At 41.9% G+C, this 15,010-nt stretch overlaps 1 protein-coding gene across 12 annotated transcripts in view; it reads left to right on the top strand.

Annotated features, from left to right (window-relative positions):
• Positions 1–15,010, top strand: part of PRLR (prolactin receptor) — a 225,285-nt gene that overhangs the window by 159,734 nt on the left and 50,541 nt on the right. For 9 of the 12 annotated variants that reach the window (XM_074952469.1, XM_074952464.1, XM_074952463.1 and 6 more), the window contains one exon: positions 13,210–13,279. The gene's annotated coding sequence lies outside the window, so the exon portion shown is untranslated. Of the gene's footprint in view, positions 1–10,249; positions 10,783–13,209; positions 13,280–14,007; positions 14,135–15,010 lie in introns of those variants that run through there. The other 3 variants (XM_074952467.1, XM_074952462.1, XM_074952466.1) reach the window with 3 other exon arrangements.

The following is a 15,010-nucleotide window of genomic DNA, read 5'->3' as shown; positions in this document are numbered from 1 at the left end:
TTTCCAGACTACTGTACCCCTTTCTGGAGTCCCATTTGTCTTGCATACTCCCAAGTTTCACCTCACTGAAAAAATACTTGCTTACGAAATCAGACATAAAAATACAAAAGTGTGATAGCACACTATTACTGAAAAATTGCTTGTGTTCTCATATTTACCATATACAATAAATCAGTTGGAATATAAATATTGTATTTACATTGTAGTGTATAATATATTGAACAATATACACAGGTCATTTGTATGAAATTTTAGTTTGTACTGACTTCGCTAGTGCTTTCTATGTAGCCTGTTGTAAAACTAGGCAAATATCTAGATGAGTTGATGTACCCCCGGGGAAGACCTCTGTGTATCCCCAGGGGTACCTGTACCCTTGGTTGGGAACTACTGTTCTATCTGAGGATCTCCAAAGCTTATTTTCCCAACATTCCTGTGAGTCAGTTAATAATTAATTATTATAATTAAACTGATATTAAACTCAACAGAATTTAGGGAAAGTGATGGCACCTGCCTCAGATTACAGAGCAAGTCATTGGGAAGGCCAGAAACAGAACTCAGAAGTTTTAGGTTCCAGTGCCGATGCTCCAATCATGAGATCATATTCACTTATGCACATAGAAATTCAATACGTATTTTAATTCTTCTTTCAGATTCATATTAATGGTACTTGAACTCTTTCTTATGTGCCTACTTTTTGATGTAATATAGTTAAAGCTACTCATCTTACATGCATATTCAAGCTCTTATTTCTGCCTCCTCCACCTCCTCTATATTACATTTGGGGCCTTAGGTCCTCCATGATTCCACCATTACCCACACAAGTACACTCCAGTTCTATACTTTCATTTAATTAATAAATACATTTCTACCCCTTATGGTTGGAATGGAAAGCCTCCAAACTGAGGGCCTGGCATAAAGACCATTGAAAACAATAGGGGGATTCCTGTTGACCTCAGTGGCCTTTTGATCATGTCTTAAGTACAACTGAACATGGCTGATGTCTGCAGACATAGCTCTGAAAGATGTAGACTGCTCCCCTGACTGGTGTTAATTCTGAAAACTAATGATGCAGATATCATTATCAACATAGTTAATTCTTACTGAAGATAATTATAATATCCAGCCAGTGCACTTATCCCAGAATCGCATACTTCCTTCCCAGGTACCAAAAGCACCACTGTCTCCTGCTCATTGGCCTGACAACTTCCATAATACAGCTATACATTTTCAATATAAAATTCTTCAGCCACTGAAAATGTTGGGATTGAGTACAATAAATTGAATGTAATGTCAAATTATATAGCAGAAGGAACACTGCAGTTATTGTATTATTCATTTTTGCATTTAATTCAAAAACAAAACTATTTTTTAACTTTTGTGAAGCTGCCACAAAATTTTCAGACTGCTGTACTGGACTGCTTGTCTTCCCAAAGAATGTAGGTCAAGCTTGCTGCAGAGTAAGTGGGTACTATGGTGTTTAGGGTCATATAAAAAACTGAATTGATTGATAGATTGGTGTTTACATACTTTTCATGGCATTCTTCTCAGAAAACATTGCCAGTATACTGCTGTATAATATGGGGGTAGAATGTACACATTGTGCAAATGACTCGAAATTGAAAATATAAATCACAGTCAATGACACCCCACATGAGTTCAAAGATCTGTGCTAGTGGATTATCATTATAGCCAGGCCTATAGTACATTAACTATAATTTCTTTTTATATTTTACAGACACATTTTGTAATTTGAAAGACAGAGGCAATTTAAGTGTATGTTAAAAAGAAAAGGGAAAAGTTAAAATGTTCACCCTAAGGATAAATCTTTCTACTTGGTTGACCAATATGATTGCTGTTGTTTTGTTTTAGAGATGACTTATCAGTGTGTGTATTAGGGCAGTTGTTTTAGAGAGATGTGATGAGGATAAAATAAGAACTTTCCCTCAAAACTCTATCTATACCCAAATCAAAGGTTTTTCTGAGGCTTGAAAAGATCCCTTAACACTTTCCTTTTACGTGCTTTGACACTGATGGTGAAATTCACTTATATGCCCAGGGCCAGCAAAAGGTCTTTGCACCTCCAAGTCCCACTTTAGCCTTCAAGGGAAGAATTTCACCCGGAGTGGTTTCAAGCAGCATGGGAGAAGAAATATTGGCATGACCCCTGAAGTTCTGAGGGCCTAAACTCTTTCTGAAGTCACTTGTATTTGAGGCCTCAGCAACACCTCAGAATCATTGTGAGAGAGGCTGTTTTGTGGCATGACTAGAGGAAGGATGTACTAGAAGATCTTCAGCCTCATCAATAGTAATAAAAAATAGTATTTAGACACTTAGACAAACATCTGTGTGTTTTGCTAAACCTTTGAACCTTTGGAAGATTGCCAGTTGCTAGTATGTAGAGGGTAATGCTTGCAGGTCTTATTCAGCTAGAACTCCCTTTGAAGGATTTGTCCCTATGCTGCTGCCGTTCATTGAGTATTGACAGTGTTGCTCCCTGTTCTGCAGACATATGACTCACAGTCCTTGCTCCAAATTGCTCACGATATAGTACAGACCAGACAAACAAGTTCTGCAACTGTATATTATTTCAGGTGGCTGTACGAGTTTGAAGCAGTTTAGGAGTATTGCGGAGGTTATTGTTGAAAGGCTTTGTAAAATAAGTGTGTTCTGCAGTGTGTGCTTTATTCAGCAGTATTTGGATGTGGAGAATTGCTCAGTTTCATTAAATTATTACTTATTTCTATAGCAATCAGTCCTGCATAAGGATTGGTTATGTAAGTTAAAACTAGGTTGGCCAACTTTCAACCATGCACAGAGGTGTGGGTTTGTTTTTGTTTTTTGAAGACAATAGGAAAGGTCTGTACCATAGATCTGTCTTAGAGGGTGGCAGGCTGAAATACAAATGATCTACAAGCAGACTGAAGCTAAGAAAGGACCTGGCACTGTTGCAATTAAGAAAAACTACTTTACACAGAATGATTAATGTATATGGATCAGAGTACATAAGGCAGCAATAAAAGCTGCAACATCCAAAACTACATGTAGTAATGAAAATGATTTAGGGGGAAAAAAATACAGGGTACTAATACTGCCCACACAGGGCAATGAACTTACCACATCATATCTTTTTGGTCCTGAAATGTCTCTGTGATGACAAATTTCTCTAAATGTCTACATTACCCTTCCATGTTCCTCTCTATCTGATTTACTCCATCCAGAGCCTAGCCCTGTTTATATAATGTCCGCAGGTCTAATCCTCTACTCTGGCTGAGCTGAACTTGTTACAGAACCCGAGGGAAAGAGAGAGAGAGGTGGCTTTCTTCCATCTTTGGGCTCCCTCCATCTCTAGGAATGCCAAAGCCTGGATGATTCTAGGTGTATGTGTGAGCTGCCTCTGAGCTGCTCTAGCTTATGTATGCTGGTAATGGCTGCCAAAGGCTTTTATACCAGATGGGTACCGCTGAAGTGCAGCATTGCTACAGCTCTGGTCCCTTCCTTGGGACCCCGTGTATCCTATTAGGCTGGGGGTGAGGTGTATCGTGTTAATTTAGATGGTATATATAGGCCAGAGATGTTAACATAACCCAGTCACTGTCTAACATTAAACCATTTTAAACAAGTTTTGGGCTACACAGGCTTCAGTCTGCTTAGTATCATGGTGCACACACCATGAAAAATCCTTTAAAACTTTTTATTAAAGATACAGAAAAGAAGGAAAAACAGTTAAAGCACTTGAAATGTTAAGTATTTTAATAAGGCTTTCATTTTAATGATATCCCTTGTACCCTTTCCCTTTAGCTGGAGAGCATTTCTAGAAGGAAAAATCCCCTTGTTTGACAGTCTTTTTAAACCATATCAAAGATGGTAATAACTCTTTTTTGGGAGGGAAAGAGAAGTTGTTAATTGAGATGAGCTACAGCTATTGTTGTTGTTGCTGTTGTTAAAGTCCAATCCCATTTTCTAGAAGACAAAATAAAACACACACACACACGGGAAGATAAAAGAACAGCAAAGATAGAAAAATGCAGCTTCTGTCTCTGGTGTTGAGTTTCACTTACAACCTTGCTGTTGGAGAAACACAGGCACTGCACACAGTTGTGTCAGCCACTCCGAGACCTGGCAAACCTGTAACAGCATCAGCCTCTTTAGGGCATTGCTTTTTAGTTGCCTCTTTCTGGTCACAGGCTTACAGCAGTTTTGCCAAATGTACAGTCTTGGCCAGGTAAACCACACTCTTATTACACAGAAGGCAAAAGGAGAGAGATAGGAAAGATAAGAAATAAGGTGTGGGGGAGGAGAGGAACACCCCAAGTGATATTTGGGGTTTAGCTGAAGCTGATGGATGTGGCAGTGTCATCTGGGTCCCTTTCTTTGGCCCAGTCTGGACAGAAGAACTCTCCGGATTAAGAGAAAGAAGGTCCAGGGTACCTGGAGATGGGGGCGGGGGGAGGAAGGGAGTCCTGATTGTGAAGCTCACTCCAGCAGCCAGTTTTTCTTCCCCAAGTCTCTTTCTTAAAGACCCCAAAAAGGAGTGAAGGGTGGAATAACCCATCCCCTCATTATTTTGTCCACCACTTGGGCTTAATATCTGACATACCAATTTTGGTTTATTAATTTTCAGTACTCAAATCCTCTTGTTTACCAGGAATGATCTTAACACAGTCCTTGAGTTATATCAATAGGCCTTTTTGTTTGGACTAATTCAGTCTTTCTGTCTCCCTTCCATATCTTTCCCATCAACACTTATTATTATAGGTTATTGTGACGAACATTCACTTACGTTTTACAGTTGAGCCCACAATTAGGGTAAATTTTGTAGGCCCAACTATCACAGCAGGTTGGGGAACCTTGCAGGTGTCAGACAGCTGGCTGTTCCAACTCAAGGATTCTGCTATTCCCAGCTGTCTAGTTAGGGCAGATTCACAGCCGCTTTACACTTAGTGTTGCCAGGTGTCTGATTATTGCCTGGAATGCCTGGTCGAAAAGGGACTCGGCAGCTCCAGTTGACATTGCTGACAACCGTTAAAAGGCCGTTAAAAGTCCAGTCGGCAGTGCTGCGGGTCTAAGGCAGGCTAATCCCTATGTGTTCTGACACCGCACTGTGCCCCAGAAGCAGCCAGCAGGTCCAGCTCCAAGGCGGGGTCACGGGGCTCTGTGCACTGCTCCCCGCCCCGAGCACCAGTTCCACACTCCCATGGGCCAGGAACCACGGCCAGTAGGAGCTGGAGGGCAGTGCCTGCGGGCAAGAGCAGTGAGTGGAGCCTCCTGCCCTCCCCGCCCCTGCCTAGGAGCTGGACCTGCTGGTAGCTGCTTCTGGGGCCCAGTGCGGAGCCAGGACAGGCAAGGAGCCTGCCTTAGCACCGCTGTGCCATTGACCGGGAGCCACCTGAGATAAGCCCGCTCCCCAGCCCTGAGCCCCAAGCCCCTGCCCCAGCCTGAGCCCCCCTAAACCCAGAGCCCCAAGAGCCTGCACCACCAGGCAGAGCCCGCATGCCCTGCACCAGCCCAGAGCCCCCTCCCACACCCTGAACCCCTCATCCCCGGCCCCGCCCCAGCGCCCGCACCCCCACCCCAGAGCCTGTACCCTCTCCTACACCCCAACCCCCTGCCTCAATCTGCAGCCCCCCTCCCACATTCCAAATCCCTCAGCCCCACCCCCCATCCTGGAGCCCCCTCCTGCACCCCCAAACCCCTCGTCCCCAGCCCCACCCCAGAACCCACACCCCCAGCCAGAGCCCTCTCGCACCCCAATTCCCTGCCCCACCCTGGAGCCCCCTCCTGCACCTTGAACCCCTCATTTCTGGCCCCACCCCAGAGCCCACACCCCCAGTTAGAGCCCTCACCCCCTCCCGCACCCCAATCCCCTGCCCCAGCCCAGTGGAAGTGAGTGAGGGTGGGGGAGACCAAACTACCGAGGGAGGGGGAATGTAGTGAGTGGGGGGGGGCCTCAGGGAAGGGGCAGGGTTAGGGTATTTGGTTTTGTTCAGTTAGAAAGTTGCCAACCCTATTTACATTACTAGAGCAGCACAAGAGGGCTGGATCAGCTTGAAAATGTGTTGCAATATTTTTTGAACATATGTAGCACCACATCAGGTATCCAGCATAGCTTCAGTAGGGCGCCCTCGGGGTTAAGGTAAAAGCATAATTTAAATCATAGATGTATATTCTCTCAATGTGTTTTCAATTTAAATTATGTAAAATAGGGCTGAACAGGGCACACATCCAGGAACAAGCATACATAGCCATAAAAGGCATCATTACTAACCCATGAAACAGAGATGGGAAGATGCAGCCAACATAAATGATTGGAGGTGTGGAATCAAGTTTCTAATAAAAATGACTTTTATGTAAGTGGAAAGTCAGCCTTTATATAAGCCATCATTAAAGAGCCTGTATTATGTCATTATCTAACCAAAAATCCTTGCTGACAGGTTCCCCCTTCCTATTGTTTAGTAAAATAATAACTGTTTTGATGACTGACTAAGGTTTTTATTTCAGGTGATGTGGAAAAAATACTGTTTTGGATTAAACACAATGTGAATGCTGTTAGCATATAAAAGACTCTATTACATAAGAATAGGAGCCTTGGATATCACAAACAAAAATATAACCTACCCAGATATGACCAGTTAAAGCTGTTTTTAATGTGATATTAAGCAAAATCAGCTGGTGTTAATTAGAGAAGCAGCAAAAAAATTTGCTAGAGATCTGAATTACGGTGATTAAATCCCATTAGACTGATCTAGAAAAAATCCACCAACTGGAGGCCATTCAGTATATTAAGCAGACAATAAAAAGAGCAAGCACAGAAGTTTCTGATGTTCATGCGTTTTCCTATGTTATGTGAAAATAGCAAATACTTTAAAACAAAATGTGCTTTTCATTATACTTTTATGAAATGGCACTATTTTCATTCAAACAAAGGTCTTCTCTGTGCAAACATTAGAAATTTAATGTTTTATATAAAACATATGTGCATCTAAATGTGATTTCCCATTTGGAATTTCAGATTTGAATTTGAAAAGTTTTGATATTCATTTACTTGAAAATTGAACCGTTTCACTTGAAAATAATCCTATTCTTGCATGAAAAAAACCAAAAGATTAGACAGGCTTTAGAACCTTAAACAAATGTGTCACTTGAAAGGTGTGCAGAAGAGGAAGAGCTTTGTCACAAAAAGGGTTTTCCAAGTTCTCACAACTCTGGTATCACTAGTCACTATAACAAAACTTTTATAACTTGATAAACATAGTGTAGGCCAAAGCTCAATTTTTACAGGACCTGGATTCAAATTTGAGTTCCAAGGAGAAAATTCAGCCATAGCTGCTCATATAGTAAATGGAGCAAACTAAGAATGTTTAGTACAAAAGCACTGTGGTTGGACTTGTTGATAATTGCAGTCCTTCCTGACAGAATCGGGATTGAGTATCGTATGGAGGGCCAACTCCTCAATCTTTGACATCTCCAAACAAAATCTAAGATCACGAAATTGGCATCACTGACCTTCAGTATGCAGATGACTGTGTCATTCTTGCACACACAGAGGCCGACCTGCAAAGCACCCTAAATCTTTTTGCAGGTGCCTATCACAGACTGGCTTAACATCAGGAAATCCAAGGTATTCTACCAGCCCTCACCTGCACAAACTACTCTTCGTACTCCACAAATCATCATCAGCGGAGAACCCTTGGAAAATGTAGACCATTTTCCATACCTTGGCATCCAGCTCTTCCAAACAGCCAGCATTGGCACAGAAATTGAATACAGGATCCACTGTGCCAGCACATCTTTTGGAAGACCACTCAAATGAGTCTTCAATGATAGGGATCTGCAAACAGGTACCAAGATCTTGGTTTACAAGGCAGTTGTCATCCCTATCCTTCTTCTACTGAGACCTGAGTAACCTACAGATGACATCTCAAGCATCTGAAGTGGTTCCAGCAGCGCTGCCTCAGGAGGATTCTCAGGATCAGCAGGGAAGACCGACACACGAACACGAGCGTTCTCTCTGCAGCCAACATCAGCAGTATAGAAGTGCAGGTCATGAAACACCAACTCCGCTGGGCTGGCCACTGTGTACATATGCCTGACACTTGCCTTCCAAAGTAAGTATTCTTCTCTCATTAAGGGAAGAAAAAGTGCTCGCGGAGGGCAGTGGAAGCGTTTCAAAGACTTACTGAAAAGGGAGGCATCAACCCAACAAACTGGGAGGACTCAGTGCAGAATAGAACACAGTGGTGCCACACCATACACCAAGCCACAGCTCACTTTGGGGAGAACAGATGTGCTCATGAGACAGAGAAGCGACAAAGAAGGAAGGAAAAGGCACAACACTCCAGCCAACAACTATGTATCCTCCAAGATTACACCAGTCACTTCTGTGGGAAAATCTGCAGGGCAAGAATTGGGCTCCTCAGCCACTTAAAAACTCACCAATATACCCCCTTGGCAGACATCATCCTCGCATCGAGGGTTAGCCAAAGAAGAAGAATTGCACTTGTTAGGGGGCTTATTCCTTCACCCACTTACTTCCCTGGTCCTTCTCACATGAACAGAGAGCAACAATACCTGAAGTCCAAAGGTGCAAACAATTTGATGTTTATTGGGGTGAACTTCCAGCAAGCATGATTCCAGTTTCCTTCCTTAGTGTCCCCCTTCCCAGCTCTGACACCACAGAGGCTTACCTGTGTCCCTGTTTCCATTTCCCCCTTTAGCGAAACATGATTCCAATTTCCCCACCCCCATTCCCTGTTCCCATTTCCCCCCACACCCACCCACTTCCTGATTGACTGCAGACTATATAGTAAAACTTGAGTTCTGCTTAGCTATACCTTAACCAATCATTTTCCTGAAATTTAACGAACCAATCCTAACATATTGTAACATGATTGTGTAACCAATTATATCCCACCACCTTAATTAGTTTACACCCAGCAAAATTATACAGCAGACAGGAACAATCATAGAACCAGATAGAGATTATACAGACAAACAATAGCAAAGTGGGAACTATAATGACAAAACAATACAGAAGTGAGGATTTCACGTCCCAGCTATTGGTAAGTGAGTTCTTGCCAGACAAGATGCTATCAAACTAAGTTTCCTTTTACATCTTCTAGGCACTTCCCTTTCTCTGGAGGCGACAGTCATTATCAGGACAGGATTGTATTCCTAACAGCCCAATAGCACCTTATTTCAATGTGACTAGTTTGGAATGTGAGGATGTGACCGTTCCCTTCCCAGTTTATGGCTGCCTCTGTTGCTTAGCCAAATGCCTTAGCCTAAGAACAGGGCCTCAGACTGTCACAGTAGGAGAAGGCTCTTACACCGGCAGACAGTGATTTTGATTCTTTCTTTTATACCTCTATAACTAGTCAAGTGATAAGAATACACCTAAATTCTTAGAGTATAGGCCTTTACAGACAGGCCTGAATATCTATATCCTAACAGCACTCATAACCCTGAGTTCCTTGAAACAGCATCCTGCATTTCAGTCTTCAGCTATTTTGGTCCCAGTTCATTAAATAATCTGAATTCTACTCAGGGAAAATCATGAAAAGCAGATTTCATTTTAGTACAGGATGTACATTGTTTATTCCTGAAATATTTTTTTCTTCAAATGCAAGTACCTGAAATGCTTTTCCCTCTAGAGTATAAGTGGCTACTTCATCATATAACCGAGGTGTGTAGAGTCCAAAAAGGAGACAGGAAGGGCCATGCTCCAGACCGTAGCATGCTGTATAGTATTTACGCTGATTTAAAAAGGGAGAGCAAAGTGGAGGTGTTTCACACAACAGTAGGTTAAGATTGAGACACTTTTCTTACACTTTACCTTGCTAGACAATCAATACTGGCAAAAGGCCAATCCTGAATCATTTCTGTGAGCAATCGTTCATGTAAGTAGTCTCTTTGTACTTGGTGCATGAGGGAGGGTTTGCAGTATTTGGCCCTAATGCACTGCTTGAAGCATGATTCATGTGTGCTTTGCTGCCAAAGACTTGAAAGTCTCCTTCAGGAAATCTGGTCACCAGTACCAGATGTGACATTGTTCTGGCAGTTTCTGGGGAGTAGAATAAATTAGGTTAATGCACCACCACTCCATCTCTGGAGATCAGAGTTCAAATCTGAATTCTGGAAACGAGCACAGACGAATGTTTAGATCTCTCAACCGATATCCTCTGGATCATTTCTTGCTACTTAAAAAACAAACACAACTTGGCTTGCCTGGCAGCCTTTGTTCAAGGGAAGGCTGGGATGGAATAGAGGAGTGGCTCACGTGAGTGCTGTATTTTCATTCAGATTATGTTCATGATTAATCCACTTTCACTTCAAGGAAAGTTAGAAAAGAGAAATGAAATTTGGACTGCTGATCAAAGGGTGAACTTACTTCAATCCAGACAGAGGGTATGGCTGCATCCTTGAAGAGTTTTAATATTTCTCTCCGGCAAGCCCCGTTATTAAACAGGAGCCCTCCAGCTGGAAGATGGAACTGGGATTCCTAGTGAGCACCTGTGTGGAGTGGAGTGGAGCTTTGAGAGAGCATCAGAAACAAAGTTATTGGCTTGGCATGCTGGATGACCAGAGCAGTTTGAAAGTTTGATTGTCTGTTGCAAACTGGTTTCTCAGAAGGGCATTTTGCAGTTCTTTTATTCATGCTATGGCTCAGCAGCACCTGTCTGAAGACCTAAGGAAAACCATCTGGTTCCAAAATGTGTGAACAGCATATGTTCGGAAATCAGGTACAAGAGCAGACCTACAAAATGCTAACAAAACTAGAGCTAAGTATGATGAGTTTATTTCCTTCCTGTGTATCCAATTGGGGGTTTATAAAAGGAAATAATAGAAATGTAGGGCTGGAAGGGACTTTAGGAGATCACCAAATCCAGTTCCCTGTGCTGAGGCAGGACCAAGTACCCTTGACAGGTGTTTGTCCAACCTGTTTTTAAAAACTTCCAGCAATGGGGATTCCACAATTTCCCTTGGAAGCCTATTCCAGAGTTTAACTATCCTTATAGTTAGCAAGTTTTTCCTAATATCTAACCTAAATCTCCCTTACTGCAGATTAAGCCCATTACTTCTTTTCCTACCTTCACCGGACATGGAGAATAATGCTTCAAGTCAGAGATGCCTAAGGAGTTACTTTAATTATTTTAAACCATATAAACAAAAGCCAGATAGTGCTTTATCACATTCATTACCAGCAGTTCCTCTCATATACTAACATAAGAAATATTTTTACTGAGCTTTAGATTACAAGGATAATATTGTTCTGTCTCTTTTAATTAAAACAGCATGCTGTTTAATCTGCTTATGGCATTAGTGACTTTTAGCATTTAATCAGGAGGCTTTCTGTAAACCGCTTTTACCAGGCAGTTTGGGGAATTTCACCACTGCAAGTAACAGGGCTTTGCATTTTTATATTAACTTGTTTAGAGCAGTGACTTTTTTTTTTTTTTGGAAAGTTCAGTAATCTTAATGAACAACTCCACAATCACTCAAGTAATGCAAGCCTGAACGTACAACATGTACTCAGGAAAGTACAAAGAATAAGTTACTTGAAGAGAGTCTCTCTCACTGAGGTCCTCTTGAAAGAGAAAGCATTTAAACAAACAGCAATTTACGTAGCCAGTAATTTTCTCTGCTTGTGCTACTGTTGGACATATTTGTGCTTGGATAAGAACTTTATTTCCCTGTAGTCCATGTTAGTTCTTTGTCTGCCCCAGACCTGCCTCAGCCATAATGCTCTGATGCAAAAATAATAGGGTGAAGTTCTTTGGCCTGTGTCATACAGGAGATCACACAAGATGATTGGAATGACTCCTTCTTGCCTTAAAATCTATGATCCTATGAACAATTCTGTGTTTATGACACCACCCTGGCTTTAGGTGAAAATGACTTTTTAATGTCAGAAATGAGACATTAGGGGGCAGTCCTCCATCAGTGCATGTGTAGAACTCTTCCTATTGAAATCAATCAGGAGTTCAGAGTAAAATTCAGTGGCAGGAGATAGCCATATGCTTTTGCTGCATGACCAAGGAATAGAAGCTGGGAAATGTAGGAGGAAACCCGTTTAAACTCAACAATCTGCAACAGATAATGATGAACGCTGATTTGAAAAAGCTATTCCCTGTGAAATAGCCTAGAACTCCAAGGCAGCTCATATTTTCAAGCTTCTTTTGTAATTTCTATTTTTTAGGCAGTCTTGGCCAAATTTATCCCTGGTATAACTCCACTAAATCTATTATCCCCAGAATGAATCTGGCACCTGATTTCTGTTCTGTGTAAAATAGAGATAATGTTCCTGCATTGTTGAGCTCCACCTTAACGTACTTTTTACATCATGTCATCTGGATAATTAAGTCCAGTTTTGCCTTCAACATAAACATGTATTTCTGCCTTATTCAGTGTTATGACATCGATTATTACATAAACACACAAAAAGAGAAACACAGTTCACTTTCCTCAGTTAAATTTGCTCTATCTCATTAGCTTTATTGAAATGGAGTTAAACGCAAGAATACCCTGTTGACTTGTTAGTCCAGCCGCCCCCCCCCCAACACACAAACATTCCATACTTTATCTAGATTGTCCTTCGTGCTAAATGTAAAAATATTTTGTTTTATTTCAATCTGTATCTAATGAGAAGATTTTATAAGTACATTTATAACTAATTTTATAAGTAAATTAGACTGGGCTGGTAGTTTCATATGTAACTTTTTATTCCTCACTGGAACCCAAACTGCCCATCGAGCCTTGTATCAGTTAGTCATTCGCTGTGAGAGCACTGAAAGCAAAGGCTTACCACATGAGGAAGGGTAACAGGGAAAATTTAGTTAAATACAGAGCTTTTTCTGTAAGACAGTCAGCTTCAGTGTACGAATGATGAATGTAAACTGTGCATTCTGAAACTCATTGATTGTTCCTTTCAGTGGTACAGTACTTATGACAGAAAAGGATCCAGCATTACACTGTTTTCCACTGATTTTCATTATTTCTCCCAATTCTTTTTAATTGAATAAAAATGCTGGGGTTTGTATGTAAATTTGTAGGGCCAAATTCATCAGTAGTATAGGTGGATGCTGCTGCATTGAAGTCAATGTTTTATATCTGCTTACACCAACAATAACTGTTGCCTCTGGCATATTTTTGCATAGAAAATATCATTCTCATTCTCTTTAATAGTAAAATGACTTCTCTTTCTTCTCATAGATAATCAACTGATCAGGCATACATGAACAACATTACCAAGAAGACTCCCTCACATAAATGAATCCTATAGGTAGGATGCTAGATTTTATTAATTTTATGAATACATTATGTATTAATAGTGCTAAATCAGTTATATCACAGTAAAATACCTTGGTATTGGGCCTCTATGGATTCTAATACTGGATTTACTTAGTATTTCAAGAGCTGTTTTTAATTTTCATTCTCTGTAACTTTATGACCATGTTTCTCTTCCTCTTAGAAGAAATTGCCAAGAAAGTTGAGATCCCAAAGTGACAAACATGCAAACCTGTCAGGGGAGTGAAACAAAGTCTTCATTAGCCATGAAACTGGCAGAATGAAAGATTGTTATTTATTAGCTTAATTTTTTATTCAGAGAGGAAGAATGGTCATGTGATACAGGCATTAGACTGGGACTCAGTGTGTTTTGGGGTAAACCACTAATCTCTCTGTTCCTCAGTTCCCCATCTGTAAAATGGGAATAATGATACTTATCTATTTAGGTGCAGGATAAAAAAATATTTAAGTGCTTAAGTTCCATTGTCAAAAGTGACTCAGGCACTTGGAGACTTAGGACCAGATTAAAGGTATTTAGGTGCCTAACTCCCATTGGACCTTTAAGTGCTTAAGCCTTGAGTGCACAAAAGGAATTAGGCACCTAAAAGAGGGACTTGGGTGCGTAAGTCTCAGTTTTGGCACCACTGCAATGCACAAAAGTCTCACCTAAGTTCTTAAGTTTTTGCTGTAAAAGTTCCCTTGAGGTCCATGTTTCTGTTTCAGATCATGTTCACTGCTGCCTCCTGCTAGGCATCCAGACGCCTATGTTCTGCCTCAGCCCCAGAGCAACTCACAGACCAGGGGAAGACCAGTGTTTGGCTGCCTAAGTTGCATGAAGGAATCTGATCTCGTAGGCATCCTCTGAGCACGCCCAATGGATCCAGCCCTTCAGGCACATTCAAACAGAACAGGAGGGAAGTGGGGGAGGAGTTCTCTCATAGCTTTTAGCCCAGTGGCTAGGGTACTCATCTGGGATTCAAGTCCTCTCTCTGCCTGAGGGGAAAAAGGGATTTGAAAAAAGATCTACCGTTTCTCAGGTGAGTGCCCTAACCAGTGGACTTTGGGATATTCTGATGCGAGGGCTCCCTCAGTCTCTCCTGTGGAAGCCGTTGCACTCTGGATACATACTCAGAGTCCCTGGGGGATGGTGGGAGAGAGAGCGAATGAGAATGACTATGCAGGAGAGTTACTCTATAGCCTGTGGTTAGAGCACTCACGCAGGATGTGGGAGACCCAGGATCTAGCCCACTGTACCAATGACTCTTCAGGTATTTACCCAGAGTACAATAGCTTCAATAGACTAAGGGAAGCCCCACATCAGAATACCCCATAACTAAGGATAAGATGTTGTCACCAAGGCCATGGAAGTCACAGATTCCGTGATTTTCAGAGACATCCGTGACATTTTGTGCTTCAGCCACATGCCAGGGGTGGCAGGGGCCCTGGAGTACTCAGCCTCATGCCAGCGGCAATGGGGGCCCTGGGGCTGTTAATCACCCTCCCCAGTAGTCAGCCCCTCAGCCCCCCATTATTTTTAGTAAAAGTCACAAACTGGTCATGGGCTTCCATGAATTTTTGTTTGTTGCCTGCGACCTGTCCGTGACTTTTAATAAAAATAACTGACAAAATCTTAACCTGACACATAACCCGATGGCTAGGGCACTCACCTGAGAGGTGGCAAGTCCCTATTCAAATCACTTACCCATCTCAGGTGGAGGGGGAACTT

Source organism: Natator depressus, chromosome 5, assembly GCF_965152275.1.
Source record: "Natator depressus isolate rNatDep1 chromosome 5, rNatDep2.hap1, whole genome shotgun sequence".
NCBI classification, from domain to species: domain Eukaryota; kingdom Metazoa; phylum Chordata; order Testudines; family Cheloniidae; genus Natator; species Natator depressus.
The sequence above is the reverse complement of the archived record's forward strand: the minus strand, read 5'-3'. Positions and strand labels throughout refer to the sequence as shown.